The following is a 17,585-nucleotide window of genomic DNA, read 5'->3' as shown; positions in this document are numbered from 1 at the left end:
TGATGCAATAAAAATATTTCATATTTATCATGGATACTAATGGGAGAGATTACCTGGTGGAAATGACAAGTTCTTACTCTGTGAGAAAATTCTGATTTGGTTCTCATTTATAAATTGGGAACCAAAATGTAGGTTGGGAAAAGTAACAAAGCAAAATTAACCACATGGTTATTACTAAGTATTAAGAGCAAATTGATGTTATTCAAGATACAATAAAAATACCATATATAACCCAGTTCTTAAAATCCAAGTCAAAAAAAATACAGACCTAAGGACAAAAGAATTTATTCACTATATGTTTCCTATAAACAATATTTTCTTGTTAGAATTAAACTATAATTTAAATAACCAGATGCAACACAAGTAAGAGACTATGCTAAAATATTGATAAATTAATTGACATTTTAAATATCTCTTCCTTTTTGATCAGGCACGTGGAGACTGACACTCTAACTTGGATGAGTAAGGGTTTAACTCAGCATAAAGATATGTATGAAAATGTAATTTATACATTGCGTATGTAAACACTGTGGGCACACCAGAGAACACAGTCCATATGTGGATATACGACCTCATCTGAGCGGCCTTCTCTGACATTTTACTCCTGTAGCTGCAATGTGCCTCCACCTTCAACCGCTATCACCTTTTTTTTTTAACATCTTTATTGGAGTAAAATTGCTTTACAATGGTGTGTTAGTTTCTGCTGTATAACAAAGTGAATCAGCTATACATATACCTATATCCCCATATCTCCTCCCTCTTACGTCTCCCTCCCACCCCCGCTCCCATTCCACCCCTCCAGGTGGTCACAAAGCACCGAGCTGATCTCCCTGTGCTATGCAGCTGCTTCCCACTAGCTATTTTACATTTGGTAGTGTGTATATGTCCATGTCACTGCCATCACCTTTATCACTCATTGCATGATGTGATGCTCACTTGCTTTATTGTCCCTCTCCCCGACTAGAAGTGGCCTCTAAGAGGACAGGGACTTTGTCACTTGCTCCCTACAGCAATCTTAGCACTTCACATAGTGGCTGGCACTCAAAAAAATACGTGCGAATGTTAGAATATATATGAAATACACGTGTTCTTTTGGAAGTAGATAAAAGAAGAACACCAAGAAGACTTTTCACGTGTGTAATTATGATCTTCTAACGTCAGTTGTAATGTAAAATATTTCTTCATTCAAATGAAGTGCTTTACGCAGAGTATTTTAGTATGCATTGCACAAATAATCTTTTTCAGTAAAGCATTTTCAATAAGTACTTTTCCACAGAGCGGCTGAAAAGGAGTAGGAAAGAAGGTTATAGATAAAACATAATAAAGCTTTATGATTAAAATTTCTAAAATCCTCAAGGTATTATTCCATGACTCATGAAATAAAGGCCCTTAAAATCAATTAAATGAAACCAAGTTCAGCATGTTGTAGTCAATACTTAGATTCCTGAATTTTATATAATGTTCACGTTTGCCAAAAAGGATGCATTATTAATGCCTACATTAGATTTGCTGATGGTAAGCGACTACAGTGATGAATGGGGAGATTTTCTTGCACATACACTATTTTAAAAGTTTCAGTGAGTGTGTGTACTTTTAGAATAATTTAAACTGAATTAAAACAATCTGAAATTTTTGTATGTAGTAAACACCTCTAATTTTAGTTAGCTCCAAATGCATAGATAGATGAAAATGTTGATAAAAATGGAGGGTAAATTTCCATAATGAGAGACTTCAGTTGTTAAAAAGTCTTTCTTCTAGGGGACTTGGGATTATACTTTGAACAAACTAAAAGAAATAGATGATTCCAAAAACTTAAAATCTACTTTTCTTACCAATTATGTAAGATACTCCCCTTCAGCACACTTACTTATGACACTATGTTTGTTTAACTTCAACATCCAAACAACTGAGACAGTTAGCAAAAGACCAATTTTGTATAGCCCCACACCCACAGATAATGGGTCTTTAAAACCATGCACAATGCCATTCTAGAATTCTCTCTTTGAGAGAAAACCACAAAAGCATTTTTTATTTTCCAGCTCTTGCCTTTCTTTAAGCAAAAGTATTTAATTTTTTGCAAAAACTAATAATACATTTATATGAGTCAAACATCATAAAGTATGAAAGGCATATGGTGAAAAGCCCCTTTCTCTTACAAAGTAAATACTTTGGAGTTGATTTCCCAGTTTCACCAAGAAGTAAATTTGCAGCTTTGTTTTCTGTTCTACCTCTTGCTCTTGGGAGTTTCTAGGAAGAGTTTCTAGTTTCTTGGGAGTTTATAGAGGGATGTTCATCCCAGAAGTTCTGCCTTCTTGCTTGAAGGATCAAACTGGGGCCCGTGATCTTTCTGCAATTCCCTGGCCCCTCTGTTGTCTTTTGATAGCTCCTGGCTGCCTGCCTGAAAACTTTCTCTATTATTTCATATCCTAAAAAGAAGATTCTTTCATCCTTGCCATTTTCCAAGGTGCCCTAGTTCTCCTGTAGCCGTCAGTGCCAGAGTTCTTCAAAAAATAATCCAGACTCATTGCCATCATCTCTTCTTCACCACCTACTCATTCCTTAACTTTATGAAATCTAATTTCTCCACCACTACCACCATCAACCCCCTCCGACACACACACACACACACACACATACACACACACACTCATACACGCACACATGGAGACCTATTCATCATCCTAACCAACAGCACCTTTCGCAGTGGCAGCTCAGCCACTCCTGGCACTATGACCCAGCGCTTCCTCCACCCAGCTCCATCCATAGAGATGCTCACATCACCCAACTAGCTTCCTTTTCCTCACCTCAGGATCCTGCCTCTGTTCCCTTCATTGGTGTTTTTCCCTCTTTCAAGTTCTGCTTACTCCAGAGCTCTGTGGGGTTTTTGTTTGTTTGTTGTTGTTGCTCTAAATCATCACCAGAAGTATCATCCACTATTGCTTCTTTGGGAGATAATACAAAATCTTCATACTGAGCTCTTATCTCTCTCTGGAATTTCAATTATGCGCTTCCCAGGTCTCCTGGATATTTTCACCGGATCGTCCCACTACTGCCTCAAAGCCTGCTAAACTCACACTCTATTTCCCTCAGCCAGTGGTTCTCAGTGGAGGGTGATTTTGCTGCTGCCTGTCCCCCCACCTCCTGGGGGCATTTGGCAATATCTGGAGACATTGTCACACCGGGAAGAGCTGCTACTGGCATCTAGTGGGTAGAGGCCAAGGGTAATGCTGAACATCCTGGGGTCCAAAAGACAGCCCCCATAACAAAGAATTATCTGGCTCAAAATATCAAAAAAGTCCAAGCTGAAAGTCTGCCCTAATCTAATTGCCACTGAAACATCCCTATTTCTGTCACCTACTCACTTTGACAGGAGGTCCTGCATTTAATCCTGAGCTGTTCCTCTTCTTTTCTGTTTTCCTCAGGTTTCCCACTCCATTCAATATCCAGAGTTTCACTTGGGTTTTTTCCTTGGAAATTTCTGTTCATTGATTATTTTCTTCATTCCTATTACTGCAGTATTTGCATGCAAGCACTTGGGTAAGAAAAAATAATAGTTTCACTGCTCTCAGTAGCTCAAGACTCTCTTTTCCCTCCTACCCTGACACTCTACTGCTAAATACTGCTAATACTGTTTCTCCCGCATCAAAGATTTTCAATGGCAACTTTCTGGAGCCTCTTTGTCTTAACATTCCTTCACAGGTCAGCCCTTACCACCACCTTCCTTTTACGCTCTGTGTGAACTTTCCATTCTGCCAGACTGGCCTATCCTTTATTCCATCTTTTGCTCTAAATATGATAACTAAATAAATAATTACACTAGATTAGTAGCTCTATTGAATAGACAGCAAAATAGTTGATTATTTTGCTGTCAATAAAAATTAACCATTAACAAAAACCGGTTTATCTTTTTGAAGATTCTATCCTAGACATTTTGTAACATACCAGAATTCTGGAGCCAAGCTAACTGAATCAGTTCTTGTCTCTGCCACTTCTGAGCTTAGGCAAGTTACTTTATTTCCTCGTCTGTAAAATGGGCTAACAATAAAGCTTACCTTATAGAGTTGCTGTGTAACTTAGAATAGTCCCCAGCATGTAGTAAGCACTATAATATTCTCTATTATTCCAAAAGAAAGAGAAGAGTGCTCTATTATTCCTTTATAAACCCACATTTGCAGGCTATTACTGATGTATACTGCTAATAATGTTATTCTTATTGGTGTGGTGGTCAAAGTGATACACCCTTTAATACACATCTAATTGTTTAATAAGTTGCTGAATATTTTCTGAAAATAGCAACCAGATTTTTCTTTATGTGTATGTGTATATATATATATATATATATATATATTTTTTTTTTTTTTTTTTTCCCAAGAGACCTTAAAAGATTCTGGAAACCTAAAAGTTCCTACAAGATGCAAAGCCTCAGTATATTCACTGTTCCCACATCAGCCAACCTCTCCTTGTTGCCAGGGTTATCAAGTTTCTGAAGTTCAGCATTCAACATGTTCACTGTTAATTAATACGTGGCTCTGATCTACTTGGGGAAACTGTAAAAAGCAATTAAGAGCAAACCAGACCGGAGAATAAAGGACAGGCTTCCTTCTTTTTATCTCTTCCCAGAGTTTCAACGTTTTTCACTGTAGCTCCCCATGGGTGGGTTGAGAGGTGGAACAGTTCGTAAGCAATTTATTTTGAAATTGGTGAGGGGTCGGGGGAGGTGTTAGCATTTCTCCCTAAACCTGGCCTTCCTTGTGAAGTTGCTGCTGTCTCCCTGTTTCCCCTGGGTGGTCTCTCTCTCCCCGAGTGATGGTAACAGCAGGGAAAACGGGAAATGTGGGTCTGTAACTATGTGACTTTATTGCCTTGTGTACAGGCTCCAGACACCATTTGATTTCATAACTCAGATCCTTTCCTTCTGCTCTCTCCTCTGTTCAGTATCAAACTCTGCCCAAGTCCTCTCTCAACCACCACCACCACCCCCACCGTAAGTGGAGCTAGTAGAACAAGTGAGGATCTGCCTGTAATTACTGCTTAATTCATTTGCAAGTGGATGTTCTCATTATAATGTCATTAGCGTGGGGAGGGAGTCTGGTTGCCAGAGCAACCAGGAGTGGGGCAGGTGCAGTTCAGCCTCAGATGGATTCTCGGCTGTTTGGTCAAACTCCACCTGTATTCCTGGCCCTTATCACTATCGTGGTTACCAGAAGAAAACATTCCGCAGCTTTACCCTCTTTATTTTGGCTGTGTCTTTGGAGTGTCTTGGTAACCTGTACAGTTCTTCCTGATTTTACTAAAAATTTCTTTTATTTTAACTAGCCATGCTTAGGGATTTAAGCTCCCACTCGCCACATGTGGGTTTTGAGCCCTTGAAACGAGATGAGTTGAAATTGAGATGGGCCATAAGTAACTGTAATATACACAAAGGTCTCCGAAGACTTAATATGAAAAAAAGAGTGTAAATTATCTCAATAAATTTTTTAATTTGGATTGTATATTGAAATGGTGATATTTCAGATATATGGGGTCAAATAAAATATATTATTAGCTTTTTTATTTTATAAAATGGCTACTAAAACATTTAAAATTACATATGTGACTCACATATATGTTCCATATTATATTTTTAGGGACAACACTGTCTTAGATGATAGATTTCTCTTCTAAACCTCCCCTCTGATCAATACTTCCTTCTTAATCCTTACAGATGTTTACAATAGCTGGAATCCATGCAGAATTTCCATACCTAATTCTTTCTGGATTGCCTAGCAATTTTCTTGTTTTAGCCATCATTTCATAAATACTCTTAGAGGTTAAAGAATTCGGTTTTCCCATCAATACAGGAATTCCCTCTTAAAGCAATGCTGATGGATGGCTAACCAGGCTCTGCTTGAGTCTCTCCCTGGGGCCCCTACTTTACGGAATATAAGATAGAGAAGAACTCAAATTACAACAATGCTTTTCCTTACATTGGCAAGAAATCTGCTTCCTTCATAAAAGCTACCCACTAATCTTAGTTCTGCCCTTGGAAAAAAAGTAGAGTAAGGGTGCTTCTCATCCACATGACAGCCCTCCATTTACTTGAAGACAGCTGTCATGGTCTGCTAAGCTAAGCTTCTTTGTTAAACATTACCCACTCCCCTCAACAATTTCTCATAAGTCATGGCCTCGAGGCTCAACCATCCTTGTTGCCCTCCCCCAGACTTTTGTCATTTGTCAATGTCCCTGTAAAAATGAGAGATCCAGAAGAGGACATCCAACTCCAGATGTGGTGCACACTGTGTAGAAACAGTAAGGCTATTCCATCTCTTCTACCCGACACAGCCTAAGACTGCATTTGTTTCATCACCTCCTCTGTCCCATTGTTGACACATGTTGAGCTTCTCGTCCGCTCAACCTAATAGATATTTTTTCATATAAACTGTTATGAAGTCATAACTTCTTTATCCCAGACTTACATAATTGATCTTTTAAAACTTGAAACCCAAGGCTTTATGTTTACCTCCATAGAATTTTACTTGTGCGCTTTATTACCAGGTAATTTTGTCTGCTTCTTTCTCAGGAAATTAGCTGGGCTTCTCAGCCGTGTGCCAGTCAAAGACATGATAAACTTGCTTTCGATGTCATTTTACTCACTGATAAATGTACTGAACTAGACGGAGCCACCTTGTCCATTATTAAAGAGACTTTATCAACTGTTTTTCTAAAATCAGTATGCACTGTGGTGTTATCTGGACAAACTATTCTACCAGAAAACAATGGCAGTCAGTAACGATTTATTGTGCGCCTACAATGGCCAGAAATCTTCTAGACATTGAAGTATGGTTTGAATTCAGTGAAACAATTCTGATGCCTAGTGATCACCTCCTCCTTCTCTACACATTCCCAAGCTGTATCTTTAACAACTGTTAGGACTGTTAGGACATTTTGCCAGACTTCGTTATTGATCTTACTGGTTTACAATTTCTGTAGTTCAACATTTTAACTTTTCAAATAACAAGACACCATTTGCAGCTTGCCACTTTTTCCATATTCCATCCATCCTCACGGTGTCTTAAGGGTTATCAGCCACTATTCCACAATCATACCTGTAAGTTATTTTATTTTCCTGGGGAAGAGGTCAACTGTACTTGGAGATTTATAGTTATTTAAAGTTGCTCTCTCCTTTCTTCTTTCTTTCCCTCATCCTGGGGAAACTGTATCTGCCGTGGTTATCACATTAGCCTGGCATCTAATGTAGAGACTAATTTTTGACTGCTTAAATTTTTAATCTTTTTTTCCTCCTCTTTCCAGTTGGAAAGTTATCTCTTCATCTCATTGAAAAAGAAGGAAAATTAAGCCAAATAGGTCTTTTGCCTTCTTTCTTTTATTAATGTTAAAGCATTTTTCCCCAGGCATGATCAACAATTATGTTCTTAATTCATTTTCTGAAGGCAAAAGGTACACCTCGTTTTCTAAATAACTTTCATCAAGATAATGAGACTAGATTCCAGGAGACTCTCTTGGTTTCTATACATGGATTTACTAGTAGATCATTTAGAAAATTTGTATACTTGTTTTTCTCCCAGCTATACTTATAGTATGTTTCTGACTTATAAAGATGTAAAAATGTAGTCAATTAAAATGAAAAAAATATACAAATTGTCATCAGATTTTCTATAGAAACAATCCAGTGAATTTCTAATTTAGGACTGATTCTCTGTCTCTCTCTCTCTTTTTTTGGTAGCCTCTGCAGAAACATGTAATATCTTGACACTATTAAATGGCCTGGTAAAATATTGTTAAACTCATTATTCATTTAATTCTAAGCCCAATGTTTACATTGTTACCTATATTTCATGTGTGTATATGCCACAGATGCTGGCAATAGTTGTATGGTTATAATGGTCTAGCGTTGCAGGTTGAAATCTTTTGTATAGCCAGGCTAAAGTGTCCCAGAGAAAAAAGTTCTAAATAGGTGCTTTTGAAGAAGAGGATGATAAATTGTTACTATCTATGTTGCCAAAAAGTAAGTGATTATATATAATTGAATGAATCTTGAAAGGTACTGTAAGCTATGAGTTTAGTCTTCTGCATTTAAAAATGTTACATCCACACTTAGATTGTATCTACTAGTGTAATGAGAAGGCAAACTGTGAAAGAGTAATTTGACTAATTCAGTCATAATTATCATATCAATCATTTGGATATTTCAGAAGAAAGTTTTAAGTGCCTGAATTATGGAAATAATTACTCCATTTCTCCATTGCCTTTACTCTGTGCATATGAAGAGATAATCTGATAGACTGTTTTTTTCTTTTTATAAAAAGACAGCTTTTAAAATTCGGAACCACCCAATATAATCTCTGAAAACCTTTCACAGTTTTGCATCTGGGTTCTTTTGATGAATATTATCTTCACATTTTTATAACAATTTTTCCAAAACAAAGGGCATCTTTTTCTAAAGTTATTTGTCAGTATAATGCAAATTAAAAATTGCAGCTTAATATTGTAGATTATTTCCTTACAATATTGCAAAAACAGCCTTGAATTGAATTAGATCATACTGGCTGCTTACTTAATTCAGTTAAAAGCAGTAAACATGAAAGAAACTAGATTCTGATGGTAATTTTATTCATGTCTCAGATTTACAATAACCTCAAATTATTTTGTTTGATTTGTTTTTCCACCAATAATTTAGTTTAATTTATCACTTTACAAAACCTGAATAGGCTATCAAAGTATTGAAATATAAATTCTTTTAGGAAACCTGTCATTCTGAGATTGTCCTTATTTTTGCTCCCAATAAAAGATTTGTTACCACCCGCAGGAAAATTTTCTAACCAAAAGATAGCAATAGATTGACTAATTAAAAATGCATCCATCTGTTGGTCTGCTTGTTGCCTTGCTATTTGAAAAATGCAGATCTAAGTGGGTTGCTTTATTTATGAAGACCCTCTAACTGTGAGAGTTATGAATTCATAAGCTGGCATTCATCAACACAATAAAGGTTAACATTATAACAAAAGTTAAATATATAGAGCATTTCATATATTTCTTTAATAGGTTTGAATTTTTAAACATGTAATTTTAGAAAATAGAGCTTTTTTATATAAAATGCAAACTAGGTTTTAACTGTTCTTATAGAATTTTAACAGAAATTAGGATTTACATACAAAAACATCAAGTTGCATATGAACCATTTGATGTTTGCTTTGCTTATGAATAGCGGATAATTACTTTGAAGTGACTGAATATGAAGCTTTATTCTTCCTCAAGGAAGAAGTGTGAAAATTGGTAGAACTAGGATTATATTATTTTAGCATTGAAAGGAAGATGATCCTTTCAATCATCTAGATCAAGATGCTCTAGATTGAAAACGGAGGCTTAAAGAGATGTGATTACTTGTCCAATATCAAACAATTCAGAATCTAAGATTCTTGCTTTCTTAATATGGCGTTTCTTTCACTGTGTAACATGTTCTTGTAGTCCCCTGAGTTAAATTGTTTGATTTTTATGCTCTGCTTTGTTAAGTTATACATAGTATCTACATTCCATTAGTTCAGATGTTGTCATCTGTGTTTGGGAGAAAGAAATTTTGACTGATATCTTTACTTCCGTGTAAATTTCAGGTATAGGAAAGAAATCAAGACTCACACTTTGTGACAGCCAAGCAAAGAAGCAGTTTGTGTGTGTGTGTGTGTGGTCACCATGTAAGATATCTACATATAAAAACAGATTAATCTCTGCAAGAGATGGTACACAGGAAGAAGACAATTCCCGTGGACTAACAGTGCGTCTACCTCTGCATTTAAGACTAATAACAAATGAAAACAGTAAATTTTTGGTGAAAAAGTACTTGTGAGGCTCTTTAAAAACATCTTTCAGACAATTACATTAAATAATAAAAATGTATGGTCCAATTTTAAGAAAATGATTTACTGCAGTTATCTAGCACCTCACCAAATTAAGGTACAATAATGTTAACAACAAACCATTATTTTGTGCCAGGCACTATGCCTATGGCTGAATATACAGTATCTCACTGAAGTCCTGTAACAATCCTGAAGTGGGCACTATTATTAGTCCCATTCTACAGATGAAGAAACTGAGGCTCTCACTAGGGCATACATTTCCCTCCTAGAATGTGATAAATGTAAAGACAGTTACTGTGTGTGAGAAGAAGAACAGAAAACATGAGAGCTGAGATGAGGTTGAATATCAGATGGACAGTTAGGGTCTTTTAACTAAATGATTCTCTCTCCTGCTTTAGCCATAGATGCACAATTTGAGTTTGGGTCTCAATAAAGTTACAAATCACGTGTCATGGGCAGTCAAGCTTGCTCTCAAATGGTCAGACCTTTCACCGTTAAATCTTTCTATGAGTCTATTATGTCACATCCATGGAGAAATAGGTTTTTATACAATGCTTAATTCTGACAGTATTTTTAAAAGTTCAGACAATTCTAAATTTTCTTTGATTCCTGATCAAAAGTGAGAACAGGGAAAAAAATGAAAAAGCATTAGTTTCTCTGAACCTCATTTTAATCACGAATTTGAATCTTCTAAACCATCTAACTTTAAGCACACTTGCTAACAAGTAGCTAAGCCATTTGTGTTTGTTTTGCGTTTTATTTCTCTCTGTGTTGGGGGCAGGCAAATAATCAGCTAAAAAAAGAAGCTAATGCTGGTGGCTTTGGGGGACAGGCTTCAAGCTCCTGAAATCAAAAGTGGACTGCAGAGACAATGGGGAATGTAGTTAGATACTCTGTTTACGGAAATGGGCACATTTGTCCAATACGGTGTAACCCAAGGCCATCCATTTTGGTTTGGCAGCAAGCAAGTAATTGTATGAAAAATCTGCATTTATTCCCCAAATGGCTATAATTAATGGGCCCCATAAAGAAAGTCAATGCAAATCCTATGTGGTCACAGAAAAGAAGCAAACCTCCCAAACTTTTGGGAAAATTTTCACCATCAGCTAGTTCAATTTTATAGCATCGGTTAATTACAACCTGATTCATTGATGAATATACCTAAAGGAAAACACCTGTCCACACACAATATGACTACCTACTGAAATTCATTTTTTATGGTTATTTCCCAAATTAAATACGCTGAACATAAATGGAAAAATGTATGTTTTCCATGGTGAAGAAAGAATTAAGGAGAAATTCAATAATATGGACTTGAAAGAGAAAATCAATAACTTATTTTGAAGTTACAAGAGGCAATTTTATACAGATGCCAATTTTCAAGGAGTTTATTTTTTTCTTTAATCAATCATCCTTCCCCCTTTCCCCTATATAAACTGCTTTTATTCTGAGTTAGAAGGCAAGATGGTATTACTCGAAAGCGTATTCTTTATAGAGATAATTAACCCCAGTGGCTTGCCAAGAGTATTTCTAGGCTTGTGTGAGTTTGTTCTTATGTGTATGCGTATTTGTACAGATAATCTCCAAGCACACTTTGTATTAAAATACACCAAACCGACCCAAATTGAATTCTAAAGACCAATATTATTCTTGGCATTATCTTACCAAGAAGACAATTTATTGAAAGCCCATTTCTATCCACAACCAAGTGTAATTTATTGGGGGTTTCCAAGAGCTTTAAAATATTAATTCCGAGTACTACTTCATTTGTTCTCACCAATTTCATCAGTTTGAAAATTAATCAATTGGCAAAAATGTTGAACTCTAAGTGATATTAGATTTGAATTATGCATGTGAATTTCATCAGAACATGAAGAACAAAACATATTACAGAATTATAAATAGGTAAATTATCTTTGAAGAAGGATCTGTGTAAACTGAGAATAATCAATAATACGGCTTTAAGTCTAAAAGTTTAAGGCTTTTCTATCTTTGCAACTTTTAGTTTCATGTGTGTATATTTTTCCAGAATTCTTTACATTTAGATTTGTTCTATTTTTTTATACTAAGTACCGAAAGAAGCACTGTTTTTGAAGATTCGCTGTGTTTAGAAAAACAGAATCACAAAATTATTTCTGTGGTAATTATTAGCTTTGCACTCAACAGGTTTAAGGCATTGGTGAATCAAACATTTGCTCAACATTCCCCATGGATTTGCCAACCATCTGTGTTAACATCCCAAGTAAGCTCCAGGGTTATAAAGTTATTTGCTCAGGTTTATTGGTTACACTCTTGCCCCTGAAAAACTACTGCTTGCCTTTTGCCTGGTAGACCAGAAACCCAAATGTTATAAGCGACAGTGCTCCCAGATCCACAGCAAAACAGATCATTTACACAAGATGATAAGCTATAATATTCAAATCTATACCTTTCATGTGTTTTACTTTTATATCTTCTTATCTCCAAGAAAACAAAAAATAAAAATAGAAACATAGTAAAAGTAAAACTTGAGTACAGCTACTACAAAAAAGTAAGCTATAATATATTACCGTGTTATAATATATTAAATATTTTAGGTGGTATGTATCTTAATCGAAACAGAGGCAAATATATTTTATTTCCTGTGACAAGGCGAAAATTAATCCATTTATTTTTAGAGAATATCAGGGCTCCTAGTGATTTTAGAGTAAACTTGGAACATTTGGTTTAAAGATCCTGCAACTTTAGCAGATCAGGAAATATGATGTTCAGCTTTAGAGACTCATAATCAGAATGCAGATGGCACAAAATAAAAACAAAGTAATTAAAATGAGGCTTACGTCTTAATCCAGTCTCTCTTTCTAGATTGGAATTTTAATTTGTGCTAATGACCTATCTGACTTTTCAGAGAAGTAATCTACTGTACAAATAGAAACATCTCAATAGCGGGGCTTCCTATTGTAGAATGCAACCTCCTTCCGATATTAAGACATTACATTATACAAGATGCAATCCGTGCAAAGTCTCAAGCATAACATTGCTCCAGCTACTTTCCAATTAGCAAAAACAAATGTTCCCAAGTAATTTTATGAAGAGATATCAGTACTTACAGGTCAGCTAAGAATCAATCAATCCGAGAAAGGGGAAGCTAGAACCTCTGATCACTCAAACTAGGAGAGAAACTAGGACTATTCTTGGGCACCAGTCCCCAAAAAGATTCAGCAAGGGAGTTTTATTCTTTGCATCAACGAGCCTTGGAATGCTTGCCTTCCCAGGGTGATTATTACATCACATTGCTGGGCTACAGATGTGGGAGTTTGGTATATGTATGTGTTTGCATTTTTGCCTGTGTTTGAGAAAGCAGTCTCTGAAGGACTGTAGATCAAACCCTCCCGCTGGTAGGCTCTCATCACCAGCTTTTGAAGAAGAATTAGTTATGTGCCCCCCTCTTTTTCTACCTAAATGTAGTGCTGGGCCTCAGGATGCCTTGGCACACAAAGCTTCCATCCAAGGCTGTCACTTGACTGACAGCAAAAAGGTTGCCGGGAGATGGACAGCTGTGTGTAGGTGGACACGGAAAAAACAGAGAGCTGAGCAGATTCAATCAGAATACAGCAAGAGGAAGCTTCTAAACCACAGACCCTTCCAGCCTTAGCAGCCTTGAGGAGCTTTAAAGCTGCCTAGTTTTATTTTTAATCGAAGTCAGGTTTTAAAACAAGTACCCAAGTTTATAAATAGATGGATAGCTATAACACATAAATACATATTGTAAAGTGGCACAATAACTGTATTGTTAAAGAAAACTATAAATGGCAAGACCCAGGGCATCCTGAATTTCCTCTTTGCCTTGGATTCTACCTGCGCGGTGATTTCTGCACTGTAACTTTAGTTCTTGGAGTCACTTAACCGGGGTGGCCTGCTAAGCGGGCATTTATCGAAGTGTTTTAAATGATAATAATCTGATTGAAAACTATAAACGTTTCAGATGAGAACATAAGGAGACACATGGAGGATATGCGGCCCAGTTTTGCTTTTTTTAAATTTTTATTGGAGTATAGTTGCTTTACAGTGTTATGTTAGTTTCTACTGTACAGCAGAGTGAATCTGCTATACGTATACATATATCCCCTCTTTTTTGGATTGCTTTCCCATTTAGGTCACCACAGAGCACTGAGTAGAGTTCCCTGTGCTATACAGTAAGTTCTCCTTAGTTATCTACTTTATACATGGTATCGATAGTGTATACATGTCAGTCCCAATCTCCCAATTCATTCCGCCCCCCCGCCCCCAGCTTTACTGAGCTGCAGTAAACTGACCATTTAATGGAACAGACTTGATTAATTTCCTGCCGATGACCAATTACCTCTGAGAGGTGTCTATGTAATATAAATAGGCAGGTTAAAGCTTCTGCAATGGGACCTCACTCTTAAAGTTAATGCATGTTGGAATACCTCTCATAATCACCTGTGCATGTTTTGGTTCAAATTTGTTTTAATTCAGAGCTGCAAGAGATAGAGACTTAAAAGTCAGGCCATATATCGTAACCCACACGTTAATCCCGAATGTCAGAGTGGAGTATCCAGTCTCAGGAGATAAATCCTATAATATTTATCAGGTACAAATATTCTCTATAGAAGAAAGATTTATCCCAAACTGGGATGACTCAGTTTCCAATCCAGCTAGAGATGTTTAAGGATGTTCTTCTTAAAAGGCTGTGTTAATAGAGTCACAAATTTAAATAATAAATGGCATGGGACTACCATTCTCTGCATTTTAACGCCTAATTTTTAACTTCTTCTCTGACTGCCCCATCAAAAGAAAACCTGGGGTGCATACACATAGAATTGAATAAGAAAAAAGCCAAATGGTCCAACCGATATACTTTAAATGTCAGTTTGAGTCAAATGATCCGTTACTAACTGAATTTCTTTTCACCTCCCTACTTCAAATAACTCATTGTTGGCCTGAATTTCAGCCAGTTTATTTGTGCAGATATAGGCATGATCTAAGAAAAAGTAATTCCACATATAACTAAGTAAAAGAGGGCTGCTTAATATATTTTAAAGTTGTATGATGTAGGTTTGTGCATAGACTCCTGAGTTAGCATTTATTTTATACGAATTTTTCATTGGTTTTAAACATTCTATGTCCAAATAATGCCAGTTCTAACTAAAGCATGTTTATGAACCTCACTTTATTTCTTTATATAGGGAATTTACTTACGTTCAATTGATTTTAATAAGGTTTTACTGATTTACGTTGGGACTCAAGTAGTATTGTAATTCAGAAAAAAAAAAGCCTATACTATGTTTCTTGGAGTTTTGGCTGAGTTTCCTCTTTAGTCCTTTTGAATAAACAGTCAAAAGGCATAATCTTTTGCAGGCAAAAAGCTTTCCTTATTTATTAATTGAAATAAGTTATTAGGTTAAAGAAATAAAATATAAACATAATTTCAAAAGCAATATTTCCTCTATAAATATGCTTATAACATTCCATTAATTAAATAAACATTTAAAGAATTTATACTTAACTGCTGACTGAAAGAAACGCACAAACTAAAAGTTGAGAATTACGTTTTATCCGGGGCATTACCGAGGACTATAGGCCGGGAAAGCAGCCTCTCAGAAAGCTCTGAGGAACTGTTCCAAAGAGGTAAGAGAGGAGCCAGGATATACAGGAGCTTTTGCTAAAAAACAAACAAACAAACAAAAAAACACATACACACACCAAAAAAACAAAACATGTAATCCAACATCAAAAGATTACTGCTAATCACAAAAACCAGACATCTCAAGTTAATCATTTGATTGCTTTTCTATATATGGAAAGATGCAAGATTCTGGGCATGTGGAAATTATTTCTTTGATATGCATCTTAACTATCTAGGGCCAGTATCCTGTTTTTCTGCATCTCGAATTCCCCTCAGGGTGCACCGTTGGGGACAGCTGCCGTGGCTGATGACTTGGTGGTGAGCAGTATTCATTGTTTACTGAAATGGCAGGCAACAATTTTTTGTCCACAGTACATATCTGTCATTTAAGACATTTTAAAAATATTCAGAGATCTTTTAAATTACAAAATAAATATTGGAGGTACAAGCACTACGTAAATGCTTTAGACTATGATAGGGGAAAGGAAAGTAACGTTTCTAAACTTCCATTCTCATTATGCACTAAATCATAAATCATGTTCACAATCCTATTATTTTTCTTATAGCATTTCACTGCAATTACATATGGTTTTTCAGAAAGAAAAAATAAAAGGGAGAAGTGGCTGTTGCTGTGCTTCTAGAAATTGGTTCTCTAACCAGATAATTACTTCTCTTTTAACAGGGCTAAACACAAAAAGTTCCAGTTTATGTTATCCCCATATATATTATCATTAGTTTTTCATCATAAAACAACTGTAATTCCAGAGCTCTTTTAATAATCATAAATCAACATAGCTGTTAAATACTAAAATATTTAATAGCCAAAATAGTGGCTGTAACTTGCAGCTTTACATTGGCATTTTGAGTAAGAATGAGTGAACACCACTTGCTAGGTGTTGTATCAAAGGGTTCCAAGTAAAAAACATTCTACATTTCTTCGCGGGCATGGCTTTCGTGCCTGAAAACTCAAATAGTTTTGATGTTTGACTCGTGTTCTCAGGACAGCCAAAAACAGATGCAAGTGATCTCCTCTGAATTCTCCTGAAGAAAGGTGCATTGTCTCTGCGAAACGTTTAGTTCTGGATATCTAGAGTTGCTGCAGGACTGAACTGGGTGGGTGTCTTCCTCTCGTTCCACCTCCTTCTCCTCAGCTCCCAGGAGAACAAAAGTTTCCCGGTGGTTTCTGTTCGGTTCCCCCACCCCCATGCGGTGGGTGTCGTGCCTGCCCAGGGCTGAAAAGACAACGTTCACATCTTAATCACGTGGTCTTTGGCACACAGTAGGCACTTGAGTAATGTTTGAGTTGAACAAAAATTCAGATATAGCACCAGACAGACTTTCAGAAAAGTTTTGACTCCTTGAGATCTCCACCCTTATTTTCTTGTCCTTTTCCTCAGGGATTCTGAAGGTCTTTTACTGTGTCTTAGTATCTCACCCGTCTGACTGGTCAAGACCTGAGTTCCGGGGCTCTCTTTCCCACTGAGGTGTAAAGGGCTAACAAGTGGCCTGCTTCTTATTTGCATAAGAAATAGCAGCAAAGCCTTGACATCAAAAGATAAAATCTCCAACAAAGTTTCCTGGGAGATTTAAGAAGCCCATCAACTATAGTTTCAGATCATTATATTTCAGGTGGTAGCTAAGTTTAGGGGCATTTTTCTGACAAAAGTTGATATTTCATTAGGGCTTTGGTTATTCATTATCACCAGTATCTTGACTTGGTGGTGACATTTTTTATTCCTTACACCTTGTTTCATTTAATTATTTTTGAAACTATTATATTTGAAGACAGTTACAATCCCTAGATTCAAATCCCACTGAATCATGTAGGGATATAAGAGTTTAGTGTGAGCTGTAATAAATCAACAATGAAAGAAGGGAAGCACTTAGAATTTATTTCCCCTACCTACTCCAGGAGTTGGTGAAATAAAGCCTTCTCCTCTCATGGAGAGCATAAGGTGAATCACAGAGATTGGTTTCCTTATGGAAGGGAAGTTTCAAGCTGAACAAATGATTGCACATTTAAAAATATTAATAGTTATTAATGAGATATTATTTGAAAGTAATAATAGCTACTGATCATGAACCAGACACCATACTACGTGCTC

This window comes from Leucopleurus acutus, assembly GCF_964270905.1.
Source record: "Leucopleurus acutus genome assembly, chromosome: 6".
Classification (NCBI taxonomy): Eukaryota; Metazoa; Chordata; class Mammalia; order Artiodactyla; family Delphinidae; genus Leucopleurus; species Leucopleurus acutus.
The sequence above is the reverse complement of the archived record's forward strand: the minus strand, read 5'-3'. Positions refer to the sequence as shown.